Source organism: Eschrichtius robustus, chromosome 19 (genome assembly GCF_028021215.1).
Source record: "Eschrichtius robustus isolate mEscRob2 chromosome 19, mEscRob2.pri, whole genome shotgun sequence".
In the NCBI taxonomy this organism is placed as follows: domain Eukaryota; kingdom Metazoa; phylum Chordata; class Mammalia; order Artiodactyla; family Eschrichtiidae; genus Eschrichtius; species Eschrichtius robustus.
The window spans coordinates 12,235,687-12,255,644 of record NC_090842.1 but is presented as its reverse complement, the minus strand read 5'-3'; the positions used below and the strand labels follow the sequence as shown (position 1 = coordinate 12,255,644).

The 19,958-nt window shown below is 35.7% G+C and overlaps 1 pseudogene; it reads right to left on the bottom strand.

Annotated features, from left to right (window-relative positions):
* LOC137752353 (glutamate dehydrogenase 1, mitochondrial-like) overlaps positions 1–15,278 on the bottom strand; it is a 37,370-nt pseudogene extending 22,092 nt beyond the window's left edge.
* Positions 15,279–19,958: the final 4,680 nt, after the last annotated feature.

Below are 19,958 nucleotides of genomic sequence, written 5' to 3'. Positions count from 1 at the left end.
CATTTGCAATGATGCATCTGTAAAATAATTTCCAGTTCTACTTTGGAAAACAAGACTTTTAACTGGGTCTGTTTATCAGATGCCACGCTCACCTGATACAATACTGTGCTTAAATATTCTATCTTACTATCCCCATAAAACAGCAGATATTCTAAAAAACTCAAATTCTTTGGAAACTAGTAACTTACAAAATAATGTCTACATGTATCATAATAAATTGTTCAAATGAACTGAAATGTAAATTGCATATTCTTTCATTCATCCGTTTATTTGTTAAAAAACACACATTGAGTTCCTGTGTATTCATCAGTGTGATGTACAACATTTAGATGTTGTATCGCACTTCCCTTATTCAGTACTAATGTTAGGCCACTAAAACACCAGTTTTACCATTTTAAAACACTCTCTAGCCAGACCAGTGAAAACCTGGTTTGCAAATGTATTTCATTAGCACAAGCCCAACTGCATTAAGTCTCACTTACTAGGTTGCCTTCCCATTCTTCCTACTGGATTCTTACCGTTTTCTTTTATTCCTCGTCTCTTCCCCCCCGCCCCCACCCCGGCCCCACTCTACAATCCTGGTCATTTTCAACTTTCTAAAAGTATTTTATTTTAATTTAAAAAATAAAATATTTTGATATTTTAAAATGAATGATGTAGTTAACTAAAAAACAACAACAAAAAATAATATATTCTACAGAAAGCAGGTGCTTCCAGGCTGTGGTTGGTTCTATGAAACCACTTAGCTCAGATCAACAGGCAATTTTCATGGCTCAGAATTTCCTTCTAGTATTTTACCTAGACACCCTTTCCATGTACAAAGATCTTGAATGCTGTCCATTAAATTTATATCCCAAGGTAAAATGTGAACTTGTCACACACAGAACAAATGCACCATACTCCTTGTGACCAGCAAGTGGGCTGAGAGGGGGCCTTGTTACTCATACAGAACCTGAGGTTATGCTGCCCACCTCTGCAGCAGGGCAGAAGATCAAGATAGCCACCAATCTCCAACATCATGTGTTATTTTTTATAAAATCTTCATTTTCTTCAGCCTTGAGAAAGTCAAATGCAGCGCTTAACCCCATTTCTAGACACTGAGTGCCCACGGTGTGCACGTATATGTTCTCTCCCTGATGGTTCAGGTAAGGAACAGCCATTTAAGAAATGCTTATTGCCTCTTTATGTAGGCAAAATGCAGGGCAATGTTAATGACACTTTTGCTGAATTTGCTCTTTGCTGCCTGCTGCTGGGCAGTTCATCCTTTCATTTCAAGGAATCAAATTTCTCTTCATATTTGCCTTGCCCAAATGAGTAAAGAATGAGTAACCAGTCGTCGTCGTCATCATCGTCATCATCATTTCTCTGTACATTTCCATTCTTGTATCTTGAGTGATAAATCTGCACTTTGCTATAAGAATGAGTTTTCCATTTTCACTGCTCTGTAAACCAGACAAGGGTTCCCAGTTAGAACCAGGATGATGGAGATCACATTTTCTGAGAAAAAAAATGTGCACCCAATATTTCAGAAAACTGTTGCTGGAGTACAGCTAGTTTTGAAGCCATAGACGCCCTTTTATTTGGCCTGTTTAGATAACACACTGACATTTAGCCCATGCCACCGGTGCCCGCCAACTTTCTGTGAACAGTAGGACAGACCACAGTGAGAAGTCATAGAAGTCAGCTCAATATACAAAGGTCAAAACTTTTCTCATATAGCAAAGTTTCTCCAAATCAATGGCTCCTTTCTTTTCTCTCATTGTATGCTAAATACACATATTTATTAATAATTTTGCCTCATGAAACTTTTATAAAACCATATTCATTGCCAAAGGGAAAGCATTTTGAAACCAAAAACACTTTGAGAAACCTAAGTTTCTCCTTCTGCCCTATTTTGTAAAGACTTTCCCCCCTTTATGTTTTCCATTAATGCTCTTTATTATGATACACAAACATTAATGTGGATCGGAATTTCTAAGTTAACATACATTTCAAAGCCATTAGAAAAAGCACAGACTGTGGTTGCTCTTTTTATGAGAATGGAGATTGTAGGCAGCTGTTTTCAAAAGCACTAACGTACTTCAAGCAGTGATGTAATATCTAATGTGCATAACCTTTTTAAACCTGGTAATATAGAAGACAGTTAGATTTACTGTGGAAATATGTCTTAATTTTATTTCCTGCAAAAAAAAAATCACAGAGAGGCATGTGGAGTTTTGTTTTTCCATTTGGTACCTAAATACCATGGCCCATAAATAAACCTACATACTGTCCAGAACTGGGATAAATTTGGCAATTATTTTTTTTTTAATAAATTTGTTTTATTTATTTATTTTTGGCTGTGTTGGGTCTTTGTTGCTATGCGCACGCTTTCTCTAGTCGCGGCGAGCGGGGTCTACTCTTTGTTGTGGTGCGTGGGCTTCTCATTGTGGTGCCTTCTCTTGCTGCAGAACACAGACTTTAGGCACGCGGGCTTTAGTAGTTGGGGCACGTGGGCTCCAGTAGTTGTGGCTCGCGGGCTCTAGAGCACAGGCTCAGTAGCTGTGGCGTACGGCCTTAGTTGCTCCGCGGCATGTGGGATCTTCCCGGACCAGGGCTCGAACCTGTGTCCCCTGCATTGGCAGGTGGATTCTTAACCACTGCACCACCAGGCGGGCCCGGCAATTATCCTTTTGGCCTAACAAAAGGTATAAGAAACTATTCAGGATCATAAATGGTGTCCCTTTAGACTAACCAAATTGGGGATAAATATCCTGTTCAAGCGGAGACTTATTAAATTGTTTGCTCTGAAACAGTAATCCATTCTATAAATATTAATTGAGGATCTAATTATTTTTAAAGAAGTCCTTGGGAAACAAAATTGACTGAGCCATAGTCTGTCATCTGGGAACTTCCCATTTGGAAGGGAAGACTTAATCATGTCAATACAAGATGTATTAGTTTCCTGTTTCTGCTGTAACAAATTGCCACAAACTTAATGGTTTAAAGCAACACAAACTTATTATCTTAAAGTTCTGGAATTCAGAAGTATAAAATGGGTTGGTGGGACTCTGTTCCTTTCTGAGGCTCTAGGGGAAAAATCTGTTTCCTTGCTATTTCTAGATTCTACAGTTCTCCTGCACTCTCTGGCTCATGGCCCCTTTCTCCGTCTTCAAAGTCAGCAGCATAACATCTTCAGATCTCTCTGTCTCTGCTTGTGTCATCACATCTCATTCTCTGATTCTGACCCTTCTGCCTCCATCTTATAATGACCCTTATGACTACATCGGGACCCCACTCCCCCACTCCCCCAGATAATCCAGGATGATCTCCCATCTCAAGATCCTTAGCTTAATGGTATCTGGAAAGTTCCTTTTGCCATGCAAGGTGATATATTCACAGTGGGTGTCTCTTTTTTTGGTGGGGGGAGGCATATTCTGCCTATGACACAAGGTAAGCTATCTGAAGTGTTGGAGCACTGATAGAAAAAAATCTAAAGTAGGGAGGTGATTTGGAACAGGGGATGAGAGAAGCTACTGCCGAAAGAGGTGGTGCTCTGGAACATTTCTCATTGCTTGAATGTTTAGGCTTTCTTAGGGGCATATCAAGAGAGGTGGGTATATCAGAGGCGTTACCAACAGAGCAAACTGTACTACCCAATGGAACGAAGCAAAAGATTCAGATTATGTCTCTTGGCATCATGTGTTTGTGAAGATGTTGAGCAGGAGAGTGAGTCCATCGGATCCCTCTTTTGCGAATATAATATTGGCAGAAACAGAGAGTTATGTGATATGTGCTCATCTTGGAGGGACATAGGGGATGCTAGACAATCAACTGGCAGTAAAGGAAGAGATTTTTGAATTTTAATTTTTATTCATTGTTACAGTCATTTAAATTTCAAATTATGTTTGATCTGTAAGATGCAAAAAGTTAAGTATAAGCAAAATGTGAATAGTATTATATTTAATATACATACATTTAGGGTGCATGTACTTTTATTTACTTCAACTTTCTTCCAAATGCCTCAAACCCAACAACAACAACAGCAACAACAATAGTGATACCCAGTCCCTGTGAGGTTAGAGATGTCTGGTTCAGGGTACATCTCAGACTGGGGAGAAATGGGAGTCAGGTTTAGTCAGAAACTGCAACAGCAGAAGAGTCAGAAGTTAGATATCCTATTATTTTATACCTTCTTCCACTTTGTAGAGGTAAAAGCTGTAGAATTTTGTGAATCGTTTGTGATTTTTAAAATTATAAATTTGGGGATGTGGATCCTGAGACAGTGTCAAAATATTACATCTTAATGACTGATGGTATAAGCTGAATTAAGGCCCAGAATACAGAATAAAGAGAAATCAAGTGAGAAAATAATGAAACATAAAGTAAGACTCTCAAAGAATAAAAGTGGTAAATGCTAACCATGAAGTTTTGGTGGATAAAAGGATAATTTATCTCTGTGGTATTATGTACTAAGTTCCTTTAGTCAAGAGATAGAGGTAGTTGAAGAATGGTAATTCACAGGGCAGGGTACACTTCCCATAGCTTTGACATTTACTTAGTCAATGACTGGTGATCACAAAACAGAGTTTGTCTGTAATATATGGATGATGCTCTTTCCCATTCCATATTGCTGTTTTTAGAAACTAATCAATTAATAATCGTACATAATATTTAATTAGTACTCAATAAATACTAGCCATTAAAAAGAATACTCTATAAAATGTTTTATTTATTTATTTTTAAAGATTTTTTTTTTTTTGATGTGGACCATTTTTAAAGTCTTTATAGAATTTGTTACAATACTGCTTCTGTTTTATGTTTTGATTTTTTGGCCCCGAGGCATGTGGGATCTTAGTCCCTGACCAGGGATTGAACCCGCACCCCCTGCGCTGGAAGGCGAAGTCTTAACCACTGGACCGCCAGGGACGTCCCTATAAAATGTTTTATATAATAAAGTTTATATAACAAAATGTTTTATATAATAACTCAAACAAATATATAGTAAGCACAGGTAAATGTTCGTTTAGTCCATTAATGACAGAAAAACACCCAAAATGTTAAAGTTGGTTAAAAAGAATTCAAGATATACTGTACATTTAAACACAGAAACAAAAAATGCTGGCATAAGATCACCAAATAATAGTACAAAATTGGTTTAGTGTCCTACAAGGCAATACAACCTTAAGTTTGGGGGCTATCTTTTCTACTAGACAAAAATCATTGGCAGCTTTAACAGACAAAACAACTCTACAAGTTAATATGAAACTTCCTAGAATCTGGACTTGAATTATTAATAAATACATAGTTTTAAAAAAAAAGGCAGATTCCCCTTTAGAATTAATAGTCATTGTCTTGTGGAGACCCATTCAAAAGGGCTCCAGTATGGCAGTAAAATGACACAAAGTCATCCTTTTGCCTTCTTTCCAAGTTTTAAATGATAATACTTTTATGTTCATTATGCAGTGAGAGAATTGAGTTTTAGAAACGATTCCACTTATCGAAGGTAAAAAAATTTATAAATAGAGAAACCAGGATTTCAACATACATAGTTTGGATGTGAATAATTATTGATAACAATTGCTCACATGTATTGAGCCTTAGTAATACACTGTATTGTGGACTCACCTAAATGTTTTACATTAATAACTCATTTAATTCTCACAGTAAACTTGGGGTGGGTTCTGATTCCATCCCCATTTCCTAATAGAAATATCCAGCTATATCTACTAATTGAAATGAGAAAAAGTTAAAGCCATTGGCAGTACATATTGCACTGAGAATTATCTATCTTCATCCAGCTGTGTTACTTGAGCAGAAGATGCTGGGCCTTGGATGGAAACATAATGCTGTTCACTGAGGTAATTAAATTTGCTGTGTCCTGCAAATCACCATGATGAACAGACTAGAGAATATATGGATTATTTGTTTTTTGAGAGTCTTAATTTAGTGATTCATATTTTCTCCCTCGATTTTCTTCCTTTTTTGAATTTTGTTTATTGATTCATATCATACCAGTTTGATTCATGTTTAAGCCTTGAAATCATCTCAAGGACTCCACTTCCCCACGTATTTAATTATATGTAGTTACTGACCGTATCTTATAGTTCTACTTCTCCAAAGCAATGAAAGCTTAAGATTAATAGTAGCATTTCTCTAACTCAGCCTGATCCCATCTATTCCTTTCCAAGCCATCTTCTACATCAGTTATGTCTGATCTCAACTAAGACAAAATAGGGCTGTTGTTGGTACTGGTAATGTTAATATTATTTTTAGTATCAGAATTGAGGTATTCGGCAGAAATTGAAGAGTCAAAGGAAGGTGTATGTACCAAACATACACGTTTATAATTTATGGACATGTTCTATTGTACTGAAATAGTATGAACATTATAAATTGCAACACATTTGAAATTACAGATATGAAGTAAAAATAAATCAATGCTAGTTGATTTTCTTGAACCCTACCCATCTCAATCCAGAGTGTGCACATTTCACTTAGGAGATCATAACTCTAAATTGCTGCCAACATTATCTTTTCAAAAGAGACAACTGTTGGTCCCACTCTCCTACTCAACCTCTTTAAACACACGCCAAGAATCAAAATCTCCTGCCCCTCATTCTGACTTACTTTTTCTAATATAGTTCTCTCTGTTTGGAAAGCCTTTTTTCTTGCCCATCTTTTTCCATAGCCATCTATCAACATTAATTAAATACACCCAAGGTAGCACATGTTCCTTTATGGTCCTTTTCCATCCTTCTGTTCTACCAGTCTCTCTTCCCTATTTCTATATTAAGTACTACCTTTGTTATAACAGTATGACAGTTGACACTGTGGTGACACTATCAAAGTCTTTCTTCCCAAGTGAAGCTCTGAGAAGAAAGACCGAAGCTAAGTCTTTGTTTTCTTAGTAGTCCTTTGCAAACTGTGGATGCTCCGTAATGGGATATCAAATAATTACCTTGTTGGAGAGCAAATGAGTCAGACTTGAATTAGTTCCCACTTGAACAAGTATTTTTATATTCACTTCTGATTAAATCCCAGAAATCCCTTTCATGTTTTTTTGATCATCCTGATAGCTTTGTCATTTTCCGCTTGATTGAGATGGTGACTTGCAGAGAGATTCATGCTATTCTAACAGATGGGTTTCTCTAAACGGGTCAAGATATTATGAAAGGAAAAGTTCGCACAACTCTCAGCTATTTTCTTCAGGAAACAGAATCAAAACATGGCTTCATGCTGAAACCAAATCTCTCTTTCGCTGTATTTGAAAAGATTATGTTTGAAGCAGTTTAGTAATTTCTAAAGAGCTTCCTTCTACCCCCGCTTACATAAAAACAGCAACCAAAACTTTTTGCTTTTTCTAATGGTTTTAAAATTTAACTTAGTCATTCTAATACACTGTCATGTTTTCATATCATGATAAATATTTAATGTTAATGGAAAAGAAGAATATATTTTGAACATAAATGTGGGAGAAATCTTTAAAAAATAGAGAAAGGAGAAATTTAAGTTTCTAAAGGTATTTTACTTCTCAAAATGCTTTCCTACTGCCAATGAATCTGCTTTTAAAAACCTTTGTGATATAAAATTACTAATGAATGTGTGTTTAGCACAGGAAGTAAGAAGAGAATAAGCACCTGCTTTTGAGAAATATCTTTTCAGGTCTAGAGGAGAACAATTTTCAGTTCCGTTTGTGTCCGGAGCTGATCTGTTACCTTAAGAATTCACAGGTGGGATTGCCCTAGTGCACAGAGAGTGTTGGTGAACACAGGGGATGTGGGTCATCCATTATAGGGTTACTTAAATATATTAGAATGTAAGGACTCATATGATGTCAAGACAAATTTTCCCCTGGCAACAGTTCCCCAAAAGAATGGGCACCCATCTATTCTTCGAAGAGTATGATTCCATGGTTCTCATGTAACTGAAAAATAATGAGGAAGCGCAACCTTCACCTGGTTTACATAACAGAGGGCATCATTAGACATCACTCATACAAGGATCGAAATAAACTGGAAATTTTTTGTTTATTTTATATAATTTTTCTCGTTTAGGGAGAAAAAATACAAAAGAAGAACAGTCCACTTGAAATGAGAGTTTGAACTGGCCAAGAGTAAGACATGGTGTCATAATCTGAAAGAAAATGCACACTGAGATCCTCTATCCTGTATTATACTCATCTGCATCGAAAAGGTAATGAGCGTTTTGTCAGTGCCTGTGCTTCACCTGAATTATCAAGGAGAAGATACATACATGTGAATTTGTGAGCTTCATGACTAGGAATAGGGCCACATTCTGCTTGTGGGGACTGAAATAAATTGGGGTAATTAAATGCTTGATATTAGGAAGCTTTGAAGGCCTTTCTTGGTCCTTCATCCTCATGCAGATTCAAGCATCATTATGTCAATGTCAATGTGACCACCAAGGACTGACCCACCACCTCTTCTCTACCTCTGCTCCCTGGTACCCAGAGCTGATTTCATGAAATTCACAGTGCACTTGTTTTGTTTCTGACAAATTTATAGTGTGCCTTGGGATATAAATTTAATTGACTGTCATTTCAGGCTTTGTCATCAGAAAGGTCACTGGAGAAAAATACACAGGGAAATTCTTAAGTATGAAAATTGTTAGTTAATCTGAGCTTTTCATTTAAGATTTTATTTTTAGGTCCAATTTCACTGTACTATGCCAAAGGTCATTATAAAACTTGATGAAGAAATAATTTTCTTTTAAAAATGATATAACATTTAATTGTAATTCTAATTATATTCAACTTATTGGTAATATTAAGGTATATTTTGAATGGCGGCTGAGTTCTTTCTGCTTTATTCCTTGGCGACAGTGGAACTGTGAAGCCATTGAAGTTGAATGGTTTTTAGAATTATGTACTGACCACTTACTATACTTTGTTAAATTTACTTCCCTGGCTGGTGTGAAAAAATGTTTAAATGTATGTATTTTAAAGATTACTTGCATTTCAAATCAAAGGAAAGAAAGATATATAATTGGAAATGTGGTTTTCTTGGATTCCCTTTTTATTTTTATTTATATATTAAGTTATTTCTACTTAGTCTTTGGGTGGCATTTTACTTCATAATCATTTCCTAAAATGTATCCAAAATTGTTGTCCATATTTATTTTTCCTCTTTTCTGCTGTAATTGCTTTACTTACATTCTTCAAAAATTCTCCTTTTCATGGGTAACTAAATAGAAGTAAACATTAATTTGCTGTCTTCAAAGAAAAGTCGACATAATAGCCTCAACTTGCTTTCACTCATTTGCATGTTCATTGTTTTTATTTTTCAATGAATACTGAGTGCTTCTTGTATATGTATAATTTACTGGGTGCAAGAAAGAATTAAAATAAGATGGGTGGTGCAAACTAGCTTTAAAGAATGTTGGAGGAATGTAGACACTCTGGTATTTTAGTACACATCAAAGAACAAGAACAGAAAATAAGAGGTAAATAGTGTTTATTTAAAAGGGCAAGGTGGACCATTGGAAAGGGCTTCTCCATGGACTAATGGAAAAGGTTCATAGAAGATAGGAAACTGCTCTGAGAGTTGAAGAATAAAGAGAATTTGGATGAGTCAAAAATTAAGTGGAAGAAATTACAGGAAATGAGATCAGCAAGAGCCATGGCAGAGTTAGGAATAGAATGGGCAACAGATTAATAGGAGCAAAGGAGAGGGTTTGTGTGGAAAGAAGGAGTTCTTCAAAAGAAAAAGAAGGTTGAGCTGATTTTACAAGGCTTTGGTTTCCAGCTCTTTCACTCATATGGGAAAGCAATACCGTCATCCCTGGGTATCTGTGTGGGATTGGTTCCAGAAACTCCCTGATACCAAAATCCACTAATGCTTAAGTCCCTTGTGTAAAATGACATAATACAGTCGGCTGTCAGTATCCACAGATGTAAAACCCGTGGATACAAGGGGGCCACTCTAGTCCTAAGGCATGGTGGTTCCAGACACTTCAATTTACTATTGTAACAGAGCCAACAAAATCCTTGGTGCTTTTGTGGCAGATTAATGACCACTTGATAAATTTTGAGAAAGCACATTTTTTTTTTAGATTTTTTAATACTAGAACTAATGGGGGATGGGGAGCTTAGTATTTGCTCAGATGTACTTCCCTATCAATGCTTTAATCATTTTTTAAAGACTACTAATTGTTGCCTGAATCACAGATTTGATGAAGCAGGAATGGGTTATGCTACATCTAATTGTTCTTCATTCTCTTTTATATACTCTCATTTTATAACAGTGATTTTAAAAACTTAATTTTTCATTGTAAAAATGAGTCATTTCATATTTCTCATATTCAAAATGAAACTCAAACATGTTATTCTGGGGTGCTCTCTTTTCCTTTTTCTTATCTTAAGAGAGTTCAAAATAATGCTTGCTTTAAAAAATTTGGCATAGTTGATATTGGTGGGCCCTGGATTTTTTCTGGCTTATTTTACCTCCTGCTGGCTGCCCTAAGTGACTGCTCCATCAGGCAGATATTAGAAATATACAAACACGTGCATTTTGCTTATAGTCTTCCCATCAGAGAAACATGGAAAGCACCAGATGATTTAAATACATCAGAGAATTGGGCTGCCCATTAGCAAATGAAATCTGACTGTGGTAAATCAATGCTATAATGAACATGGGAGTGCACATGCACATATCTCTTAGAGATCCTGATTTTAATTCTTTTGGATCATGTCAAGCAAGCGGCATCTGTTGCCTATTATCAGGAGTAGAAGTCTGAGTGCTTCTGACCACTGCATCGTGGTATTGGAGTCACCACAAAAAATAATGCAGTCAAACACTGGATGGAAAAATGCTTTACTCACATGGAGAAGAGACAGAGCAAGATCAGCTTCAGTGGTGGATATCAGTCCCCAGTGGCCAGCAGGTCCCTCCCTTCAGCTGACGGAGATTAATTGTTCTGCACGCATCCCTCTGTGGTCCAGCAGAAGGACCCTGTCCTCACCTCTTACAGAGGACAGATATAGTCATGGAGTTGTCAAGGTGCCATGTGATGCACATGCTTAAGCAGAATGATGTAAGGAGCACATATCGAGTCTGAAATAGGAAAACGTTTTCCCACATAAGGTGACAAGTTCAGCACAGGCTGTGAGGACTCTATCTCGTGGTAAGGAAGTGTGCCAGGCCCAAGCCCATTCATATGGCTGAGTGGGTGTCAAAAGATTGTATGCGTGAGACCACCTTTCCTAACAGATAGATACCCAGAATTGGGATTGTTGAATCACGTGATAGCTCTATTTTTGATTTTTTGAGGAAAGCGCCGTACTGTTTGCATAGTAGCTGCACCATTTTACATTCTGATCAACAACGCACAAGGGTTTCACTTTCTCCATATCTTCCCCAACACTTGTTATTTCCTGTTTTTCTGATAAGGCCATTCTAACAGATATGAGGTGATACCTCATTTTTTAAAAAATAGTTTTTGCTTTAATTATTTTGTTGTGGTAAAATATATATAATATAAAATTTGCCATTTTAACAATTTTCCCACTAAATGTTTATTTTTATTGGTATTTTTAATATTATGCCAAGGAGTTGACTGATATAGGACAATGAGTTATTAATATAAAGCCAACATTATTTTCCTTCCTCCAAAGTTAGCAGTATCTTAATATTCCAGAAATATTTCTAATACAGTTTTGGTATAATACCACCGAAATATAAGATGAGGCTTTACTTATTTTAGGGACAGTTTTCCTCTGTAGTTGCTTCTTTTTAAAAAAAATTTTATTTTATATTGGAGTATAGTTGATTTACAATGTTGTGTTAGTTTCAGGTGTACAGCAAAGTGATTCAGTTATACACATACATTTATCATATTCTTTTTCAGATTCTTTTCCCATATAGCTTATTACAGAGTACTGAATAGAGTTCCCTGTGTTATACAGTAGGTTCTTATTATCTATTTTATATATAGTAGTGTGTGTATATTAATCCCAAACTCCTAATTTATCCCCTCCGCTTCCCTTTGGTAGCCATAAGTTTATTTTCTAAGTCTCTGTAGTGGCCTCTAAAAGTATGGCTGGAGTCATTCATTGCAGGTCAAAAGCAGTAGTGAAAAAAACTAATATCCAATATCCAATCAGACCAATATTCAGGCCACTACGAAATGGGTGTTTTCTTCTTTTTTTCTGCCCTTAACACAGCTCTAATCTCCTGTTATCATTGTGATTTTGATTTGTATTTTCCTGGTGATTACTGACATTAAACATTTTTTCATATTCCTGTTGGCCATTTGTATGTCTTCTTTGGAGAAATGTCTTTTCAAGCCCTTTGCCTCTTTTAAAAGTGGGTTATTTATTTGTGTTTTGTTTTACCATTAAGTAGTAGGAGTTTCTTATGTATTTTGGAAATGAACCCTTATCAGATACACGGTTTGCAAATATTTTATCCCATTCTGTAAGTTACCTATTCACTCCATTGATTGTTTCTTTGGCCGTGCAGAAGCTTTTGGCTTTGGTGTGGTCTAGCTTGTCTAATTTCAGGTCTTATGTTTAATTCTTTAATCCATTTTGAGTTGATTTTTGTATATGGTGTAAGATGAGCGCCCAATTTCATTCTTTTGCGTATGGATATCCAATTTACCCAGTATAATTTATTGAAGAGAATTTCCTATCCCAACTGTGTGTTCCTGGCACCCTTATCAAGGATCAGTTGACTGTATAGGTGTGGGTTTATTTCTGGGATCTCTATTCTATTCCATTGGTCTATATGCCTTTGTACCAGGACTATACTGTTTTGATTGCAGCTTTGTAATATGTTTTGAAATCGGGAAGTATGAGGCCATTAGTTTTGTTCTTTTTTCTCAAGATTGTTTTGGCTATTTAAGGTCCTTTGTGGTTCCATATAAATTTTATATGTTTTTTTCTATTTCTGTAAAAAAAATGCCATTAGGATTTTTAAGAGGCATTGCATTGAATCTATAGATTGCTTTGGCAATATGAACATTTTAACAATATTGTCTTCTAATCCATGAACACGGGATGTCTTTCCATTTATATGTGTCTTCTTTAATGCCTTTCAGCAATGTTTTGTAGTTTTCAGTGTAGTAAGTCTTTCTCCTCCTTGGTTAAATTTATTCTTAAGCATTTTATTCTCTTCAATGCTACAGGTATTGTAATTGTGATTGTTTTCTTAACTTCCTTTTCAGATTGGTAATTGTTAGTGTATAGAAACACAACTGGCTTTTGCACGTCTATATACATTTTCACTTCAAAAATGTTTTGAGGCATAGAATCTAGAGAAGAAAACCAGAAAATTGCAAAGACCAGGTTAGGGAGGTGGGAGGAGATGAGTTATGACAGAAAATCAGTGGAGACATGGGAGTCAAACAGGGTAATATAAGCTACAGTGTCATGGATAATGAGATTCAGGCCCTCAACAATGAGTTCATCCATCTTCCCTGGGTACCTGCCATTACTATGTGACAGGTACTGTGATGTGCACTGGAAACACAATGGTGAAAGTCCAAGGGCAGGAAGTAAGACTGAGTATCTAACTCTTTCAGGGACCGGAGAGAGCTTCAGTATAGGTGATATACAGAGTGTTAGGTCAAGGCAATAGAAGATTTCAAGAAGAGGGGGTCAACACTGCCACATTCTGAAGAGTTATTGTTAAATTAAGGGATCATGGCCACTGTGTTAGTTATAAGGCAGGCAATGATACTGACAAAAGCAGTTTCAGTAGATTTGTTTTGGGTTAGAAGCTGTATTAAGGGATGTGACAGGTAAATGAAAGGAGAGGAAATAAGTGGAAAACTGAGCCCAAATCAGGTTAAGACCTTTAGTGCCTATAAGCATAAGGACAATAGAGCCCACTCTCTTAAAGATTATTTTCAATACAATTGCATTTTTCAAAATGACCCAAAATTCACATGAATTCTAGAGTTGGAATAGCTTTCTTGTACATCATCTAACTGCACAGCTCTGCATGAATACGCTGTAATGGACTCCTTGGTATTTTGTGCCTTTGCTCTGCTGATGCCCCGTGCTCACTGCTCAGTATGTATGTGGTGGTCCAGCACTTATGGGAACTCATTTCAGGAAACTGGATTTTAAAGGAGAGGAATTAGATGCATTGAAAATGAGTTGGGAAATCAGGGTGAGGGGTTTGGGGGAAGGAAGATGTTATGTTGTTTTTCATTTGGGGAATTCTCTAGAGTTTTTATATGTTGAAGGAATGCAATCCATAAAAAGAAAACATTTGGATATGCATATGAGAAAGCATGATTGATGAAGCAAGTTTGATGAAAAGTTGGAAAGGATAAGATTGGGAGAAGAAATGAAAAGGTTAGAATTAGTCAGCAAAACAACATATTCTCCATAGGAAGTACAGTAGGAACCCCCAAGGTGTCCACCTAGAGTATAGTGGGTTCAAGGCAAATCAATATAGTGCAAAAATGTAGAGCATCCAGTGGTTTAACAAGTATACGTTCCTCCTTAGTTCACAAAGGTGTAGTTTTTGTAAACTATGAAACATATGCTTATGTATTCATTTATTTTTAGTGAAGTACATTATGTTTTGAGGAACTTGATCAGAGGAATCAGTTGAACTAGACGTTCTGTAGTGTTAACTTAGAAAATTTAAAATGATAGCTAGCAATTTTTTAATGATCCTATGTGCTAGGCACTCTGCCAGGTACTCTACAAGCATCATTTTATTTCATTTTCACCACAGACCTATGGGTTAGTAACTATGAATATTGCCAAGGGTCATGTAAACAGAATGTAAGCCAAGATTTGATTGTAAAGCCCCTGGTCTTATCCATACTGATGTACTGTTTTCATTTACCATGTTTAAAGTAAGATTGAACATGTATAGTTCCTATAACCAGGTATTTTCACTGTGTATCATAGACCGAAATGCAACTAGATTGGACCACAAAGGTAGAGGGCCAACTGGAATTCAAGAAAGGTTTAATCACACATCATCAAAACTCAGTAACTAAGCTGGAGCATTTAGTTGAAGGGATGCTTTATAAGCAACTGATGTAGATCAGTTTAAGAAGTGAATTTTTCATGGTGACAGATACATAAAATAACGAAGTGATAGCTATCAAAAAAAAAATCTACTGGAACTCATGAAGAAGGTTGTTTGAAAGGGGCTATGCAAAAACTCAGAGGCATATAGATGGTGTCATGTACCCATGACGCTGTGAGCCCTGAGACTGTCTCTGCAGGACCGGTTCAGTTTCTGTTCTGCTTCCCTCTGGTCCACCTCTCTGATGCTTTCTGCTCTCTTCTCCGTCCATTCAAAAACCATGTACTCTTGACCCGTGTTCCATTGTCCCTGCCATTCTGTCTACCATAGGCTCTGAAATCTATACTCCCCTTGCACAGACATGCCTGCGTCACAGGAGTGATTTCAATTCAACTTCAAGCTGGGAGGTCTACTACATACGGTTTTATTTCGGCACATAACATTTCTGGTAAGGATGACCTACTGTTTTCATTTTCATTTTCCAGTTGAGAAAACTAGACCTAGGAGTGATTTTTCCAAGGTCCAACTCAGAATAATCAGTGTTGATAGGGCTTACATTCTTGCTTCCTAATGCTAAATATCATAGCCTTCTATAGGATAGTGTTACCTAGATCTAGAATTCTCCCAAGATAGTTTGGTAGCACAATATAGATTACTTTGTGAATCTCACTCATTCACATCATAATTCTTGGGTTTGACAGGTAAAGATGCTGAACTGTGAAGAGTGATGGAGACAATGTGTGAGTATAGGTAAGGGCACAGATGGTTGCTGAAAATTGTAAAATCAAGGTGCCAGGGGTTATGAAGAATCATACTCTGAGTGTACATGTTCTGGATGTTCTCAAAATGACAGAAGATTATGATAAATGTATGAATGTATGACATCCTTGATGTTATTTTTTCCTATCATATTATTATCAAAGGTTCTTAGTGCTGATTTATCACCATAAAATCTCAATAGACTTCAGTGTTGTAGAATACGTATAGAAAAATGTTACTAATGCAAAACCACTGCGACACAGTGAAAAATCACTATTATAATAGCAGATTTCTTTAAGAATGCAAAAGAGCCCATTGGAAACATTTGACTGTGCTTTTCTGTTGCTGTGTTTTCTATTTTTACTTTACTTTCTCTGTAATTACAAAAAAGAAGAAACTGCTATTACCACCTACTTCAGAGTCTAGAAAGGAAAATGAGTAACAGAGATTTTTTTCTTCTTCTTTTTCCACATGGAGCATACCAATTTTATATGACTTCTGTTGTTTATTTCGTTATTAAAAGTTTTTCTAATAAGCAATTTCAAAATTATCACAAAATGCAAAAAAATGTTAATTCAAAAGAAACGAATGTACTAACATTATATAATCTATAAACTTCCTAGTTGATCTCTTTCTATTTCTTTAAACAAAATCAAATGCTTTTCCCCCCTCATTATTAGGCATACTACTAATTAGTCAGTCACATAGCTCTGCAAAGGTTCATAGAAAAATATCCCTTCCTGTTGAAAATACAATAATTGTATGCACTACTTGCCTTCTGTCTGATGCAGCTATGTAGATAACAAGTTTAGATTCTAAGGCTTCATTTTAAATATTCAATATTTAATAAGTATTTATTAAAGCAAATGTAAGGTAAGAGAGCCTATTAATGTCTTTCTAAAAATGGAAGAGCAAAACATAACAACTTAGCTATTAATTTGTAAACCCTGAGGAAGTTAGTTAACTCTATGAGATTCAATTTTCTCCACAAGAATAGCATAATAGTTTTTTTCCCCATAAGGCCAAGCATTTTCATAATCTTTGTGATCTTGTTTTAGGCAAAGAGTTCTCAGATATGACATCCAAAGCACAATCCATAAAGGAATAAATAGCAAACTCTGACTTCAAAATTAAGAGCTTTGTGCTCCAAAAGACTTATTTAAGAAATAAAAAGATAAGCAGCAGACTGTGCTAAAATATTTGCAAATGATATAGCTGACAAATGATTTGTATCAGGAGTATCTAAAGAACACTTACAACTCAACAATAAAAAAACAAATAAATAACCCAATTTAAAAGTTGGGGGAGAAGAAAAATGGGGAGTGATTGTTAACGGGTACAAGTTTTCTTTTGGAGATGATGGAATGTTCTAAAATTAGGTTATGGTGATGGTTGCATAACTCTGTAAATATACTAAAAATGATTAAGTTGTGCACTTTTAATGGATGAACGATATCTTATGTAAATAACATTTCACAAAACTGTTAATAATGGGCAAAATATACAAATAGACATTTCACCAAAGAAGATATATAAATGGCTAATAAACACATGAAAGTATGTTCAGCATCATTAGTCATTAGGAAATTGCAAATTAAAACCACAATGGAGCAACAGTTCACACTCACTAGATTGGTTGTAACGAAAAAGATAATACTAGTATTGGCAAGCATGTGGAGAAAATGGAACCCTCAAACACTACAGGTGAAATGTAAAATGATACAGCTACTTTGGAAAATAGTATGACAGTTTTTTAAGAGGTTAAATATGAATATATCATACAACACATCAACTCCATTCTAGGTATCTACCCGAGACGAATGAAAATGTATGTTGACTAAAGACTTGTGAATGTTCATAGCAGCATTATTCATAATAGACAGAAAGTGGGAACACTCAAAACTGGATAAGCAGAATGTGGTATACCCATATAGTGTGATACTACTCAATCATAAAAATGAATAATCACTGCCTACTAAAACATGAATGAAACTCAAAGTATTATGATAACTGATTAAGAAAAAAGTATCCAAAGGACTATTTTTTGTGTGATTCCATTTATGTGAAATGTCTAGAAAAGGCAAATTTATATAGACAAAGATTAGTGGCTGCCTGGGGCTAGAGTAGAAACAGAGATCGAATGCAGATGGGCCTGAGGAATCTTTTTGGGGTGATAGAAATATTCTTAAAGTGGACTGGGGTGATGGCTGCACAACTGTATAAATTTAAAAGAATAATTGAATTGTACACTTAAAATGGGTGACATTTAATGGCATGTAAATTATACTTCAAAAAGATGTTTAAAAAACTAAACAAAGAAAAGTAAAAATAAACTTGAGTTATTTAGAGCATTAAGAAGAACCAGGAAAACTGCTGATTCTTTCTCTCTCTCCATGTATTTACATCAGACTACTAATCATATGTATATATATATGATTATGTATGTACATAATTATATACATAAATAAGATTAATAGTCTAGTGTTAATATGCTATTACTCTTAACATTTCTGTAGGAGTACTGCTGGTTAAATAATGGGAAATCTTAAGAATAATTATAAACTAGAGTAGGGTCTTTTTAAGGTTATGAAATCAGGAGATCTTGTGATATAGTAGAGACTGCTTACCATCTTTGCCATATGACTTAATGAAGGATCACCGTTGGTAGAGTGATCAATTAGCTACCTCCTGGGGTTCCCTTCAGGGTAAGAGTTAAGTAATTACTATGATTAAGAAAAGTCTGTTTATTGAAATGGTGTGGGTCATGCTTATTTTTCTTTTATTGTTCATTGCTAATGGTAAGAAGAATAGAAAATTTGAAAGATATTGCATTCAAAACTAAGATTCCTTTTCTTTGAGTTGTATTTTACTTACGGAATTAATTCCTGTGATATGTTGAGAACAATTGCTAAGAGTTGGCCTACATAACAAAAATATAGTCTTTGTGATTTTCTGAGACCTAAGGGACAGTTTATATCTTTGGGAAGCTTTAGAAGTCATTCACAAGGTGGGGAGGAAGGATCTGATGATGGAAGACTCCATCATGCGTTATCGGGAAAACACAGAGCTATGGGACACGTGCTCTGTGGGTTAGAAGACGATGGAGGAGGCATGTGGTTTAACATCTCTCACATGAGAAGGACAATCCAGGATACACCCTAGAAATTCATGGTTCATTGGCATGCTTCCAGGGTTGAGTATTCCAGATGGTACAGTCCATGCCTCTGCATATTAGTGCTTCCCCTGATATCACTTTCTTGTGCTGATGAATTTGCATATCAAGTGTACATGCATTGGTGACTTCCTAATGTCAAAAATATATATTTCCCCCCAAAGTGATATGTAAATGTGCTTTAACTCCATAGTGAAAGAGTACTTCATCAAAATGGGGTAGAACATCTATTTTATGATGTTTGCTAGAATTCTGTGAGAATAGAAAAACATTTCCTGAGCTGAAACCATTTAGTACACAATTTTCTGGCAATGTATAGACATGATATATAGACATGAGTAGGAAACGCACATTCAGCTAAATTGCTTGGGTAACATAACAGGACCCAGCAGTCACCATGCTTTAATTGTATAAGGTAAGGGCCACCTAAGGCAGGAATAAATTATGACCATTGTTAAGGACAATTATGTCCCTTATCAGCTGGTCTGCAACAAGAGACTGGAATATATGGACCATTAATCTGTGTGTGAGCATCTGTTCTAATGTCCCTTCTAGAGAGAAAGTGAGAGACTTTTTGACCTCCCTTGTCAATCATCAGCAAATTAAAAACAACTTAAGTGGCATCTTCTACATTACAGGTCACTTTTTAAAGGAGAATATTAGTCTAGATAATAGATCTACATTACTTTTAAAACCAGTCAAGATTTCTGAGCCTTTTCCCTCCATACTTTCTAATATTTCATAACTTAAACATTTCAGAGAGAAAGAGGCTCAAAACCACGAGATTCTACAAGTCATCATGACCTTAATTCTTTCCTATATTTGCTTGCTTATTTTTATATTCCAGTCTTGATCCTAAGAGGATAAGAAACTGATCAAATATATAACTAAACTAATTTATAACTAAATATATAACTAAACATATTTAAAAAATGAGGAACAATGGAACAGTATAGATAGAAGAAGAAAAAGGATGAAACCAAGGAGATTAATTGCTAAATTCATTCTCTCAAGCTCTGTGTTCCTAAGTC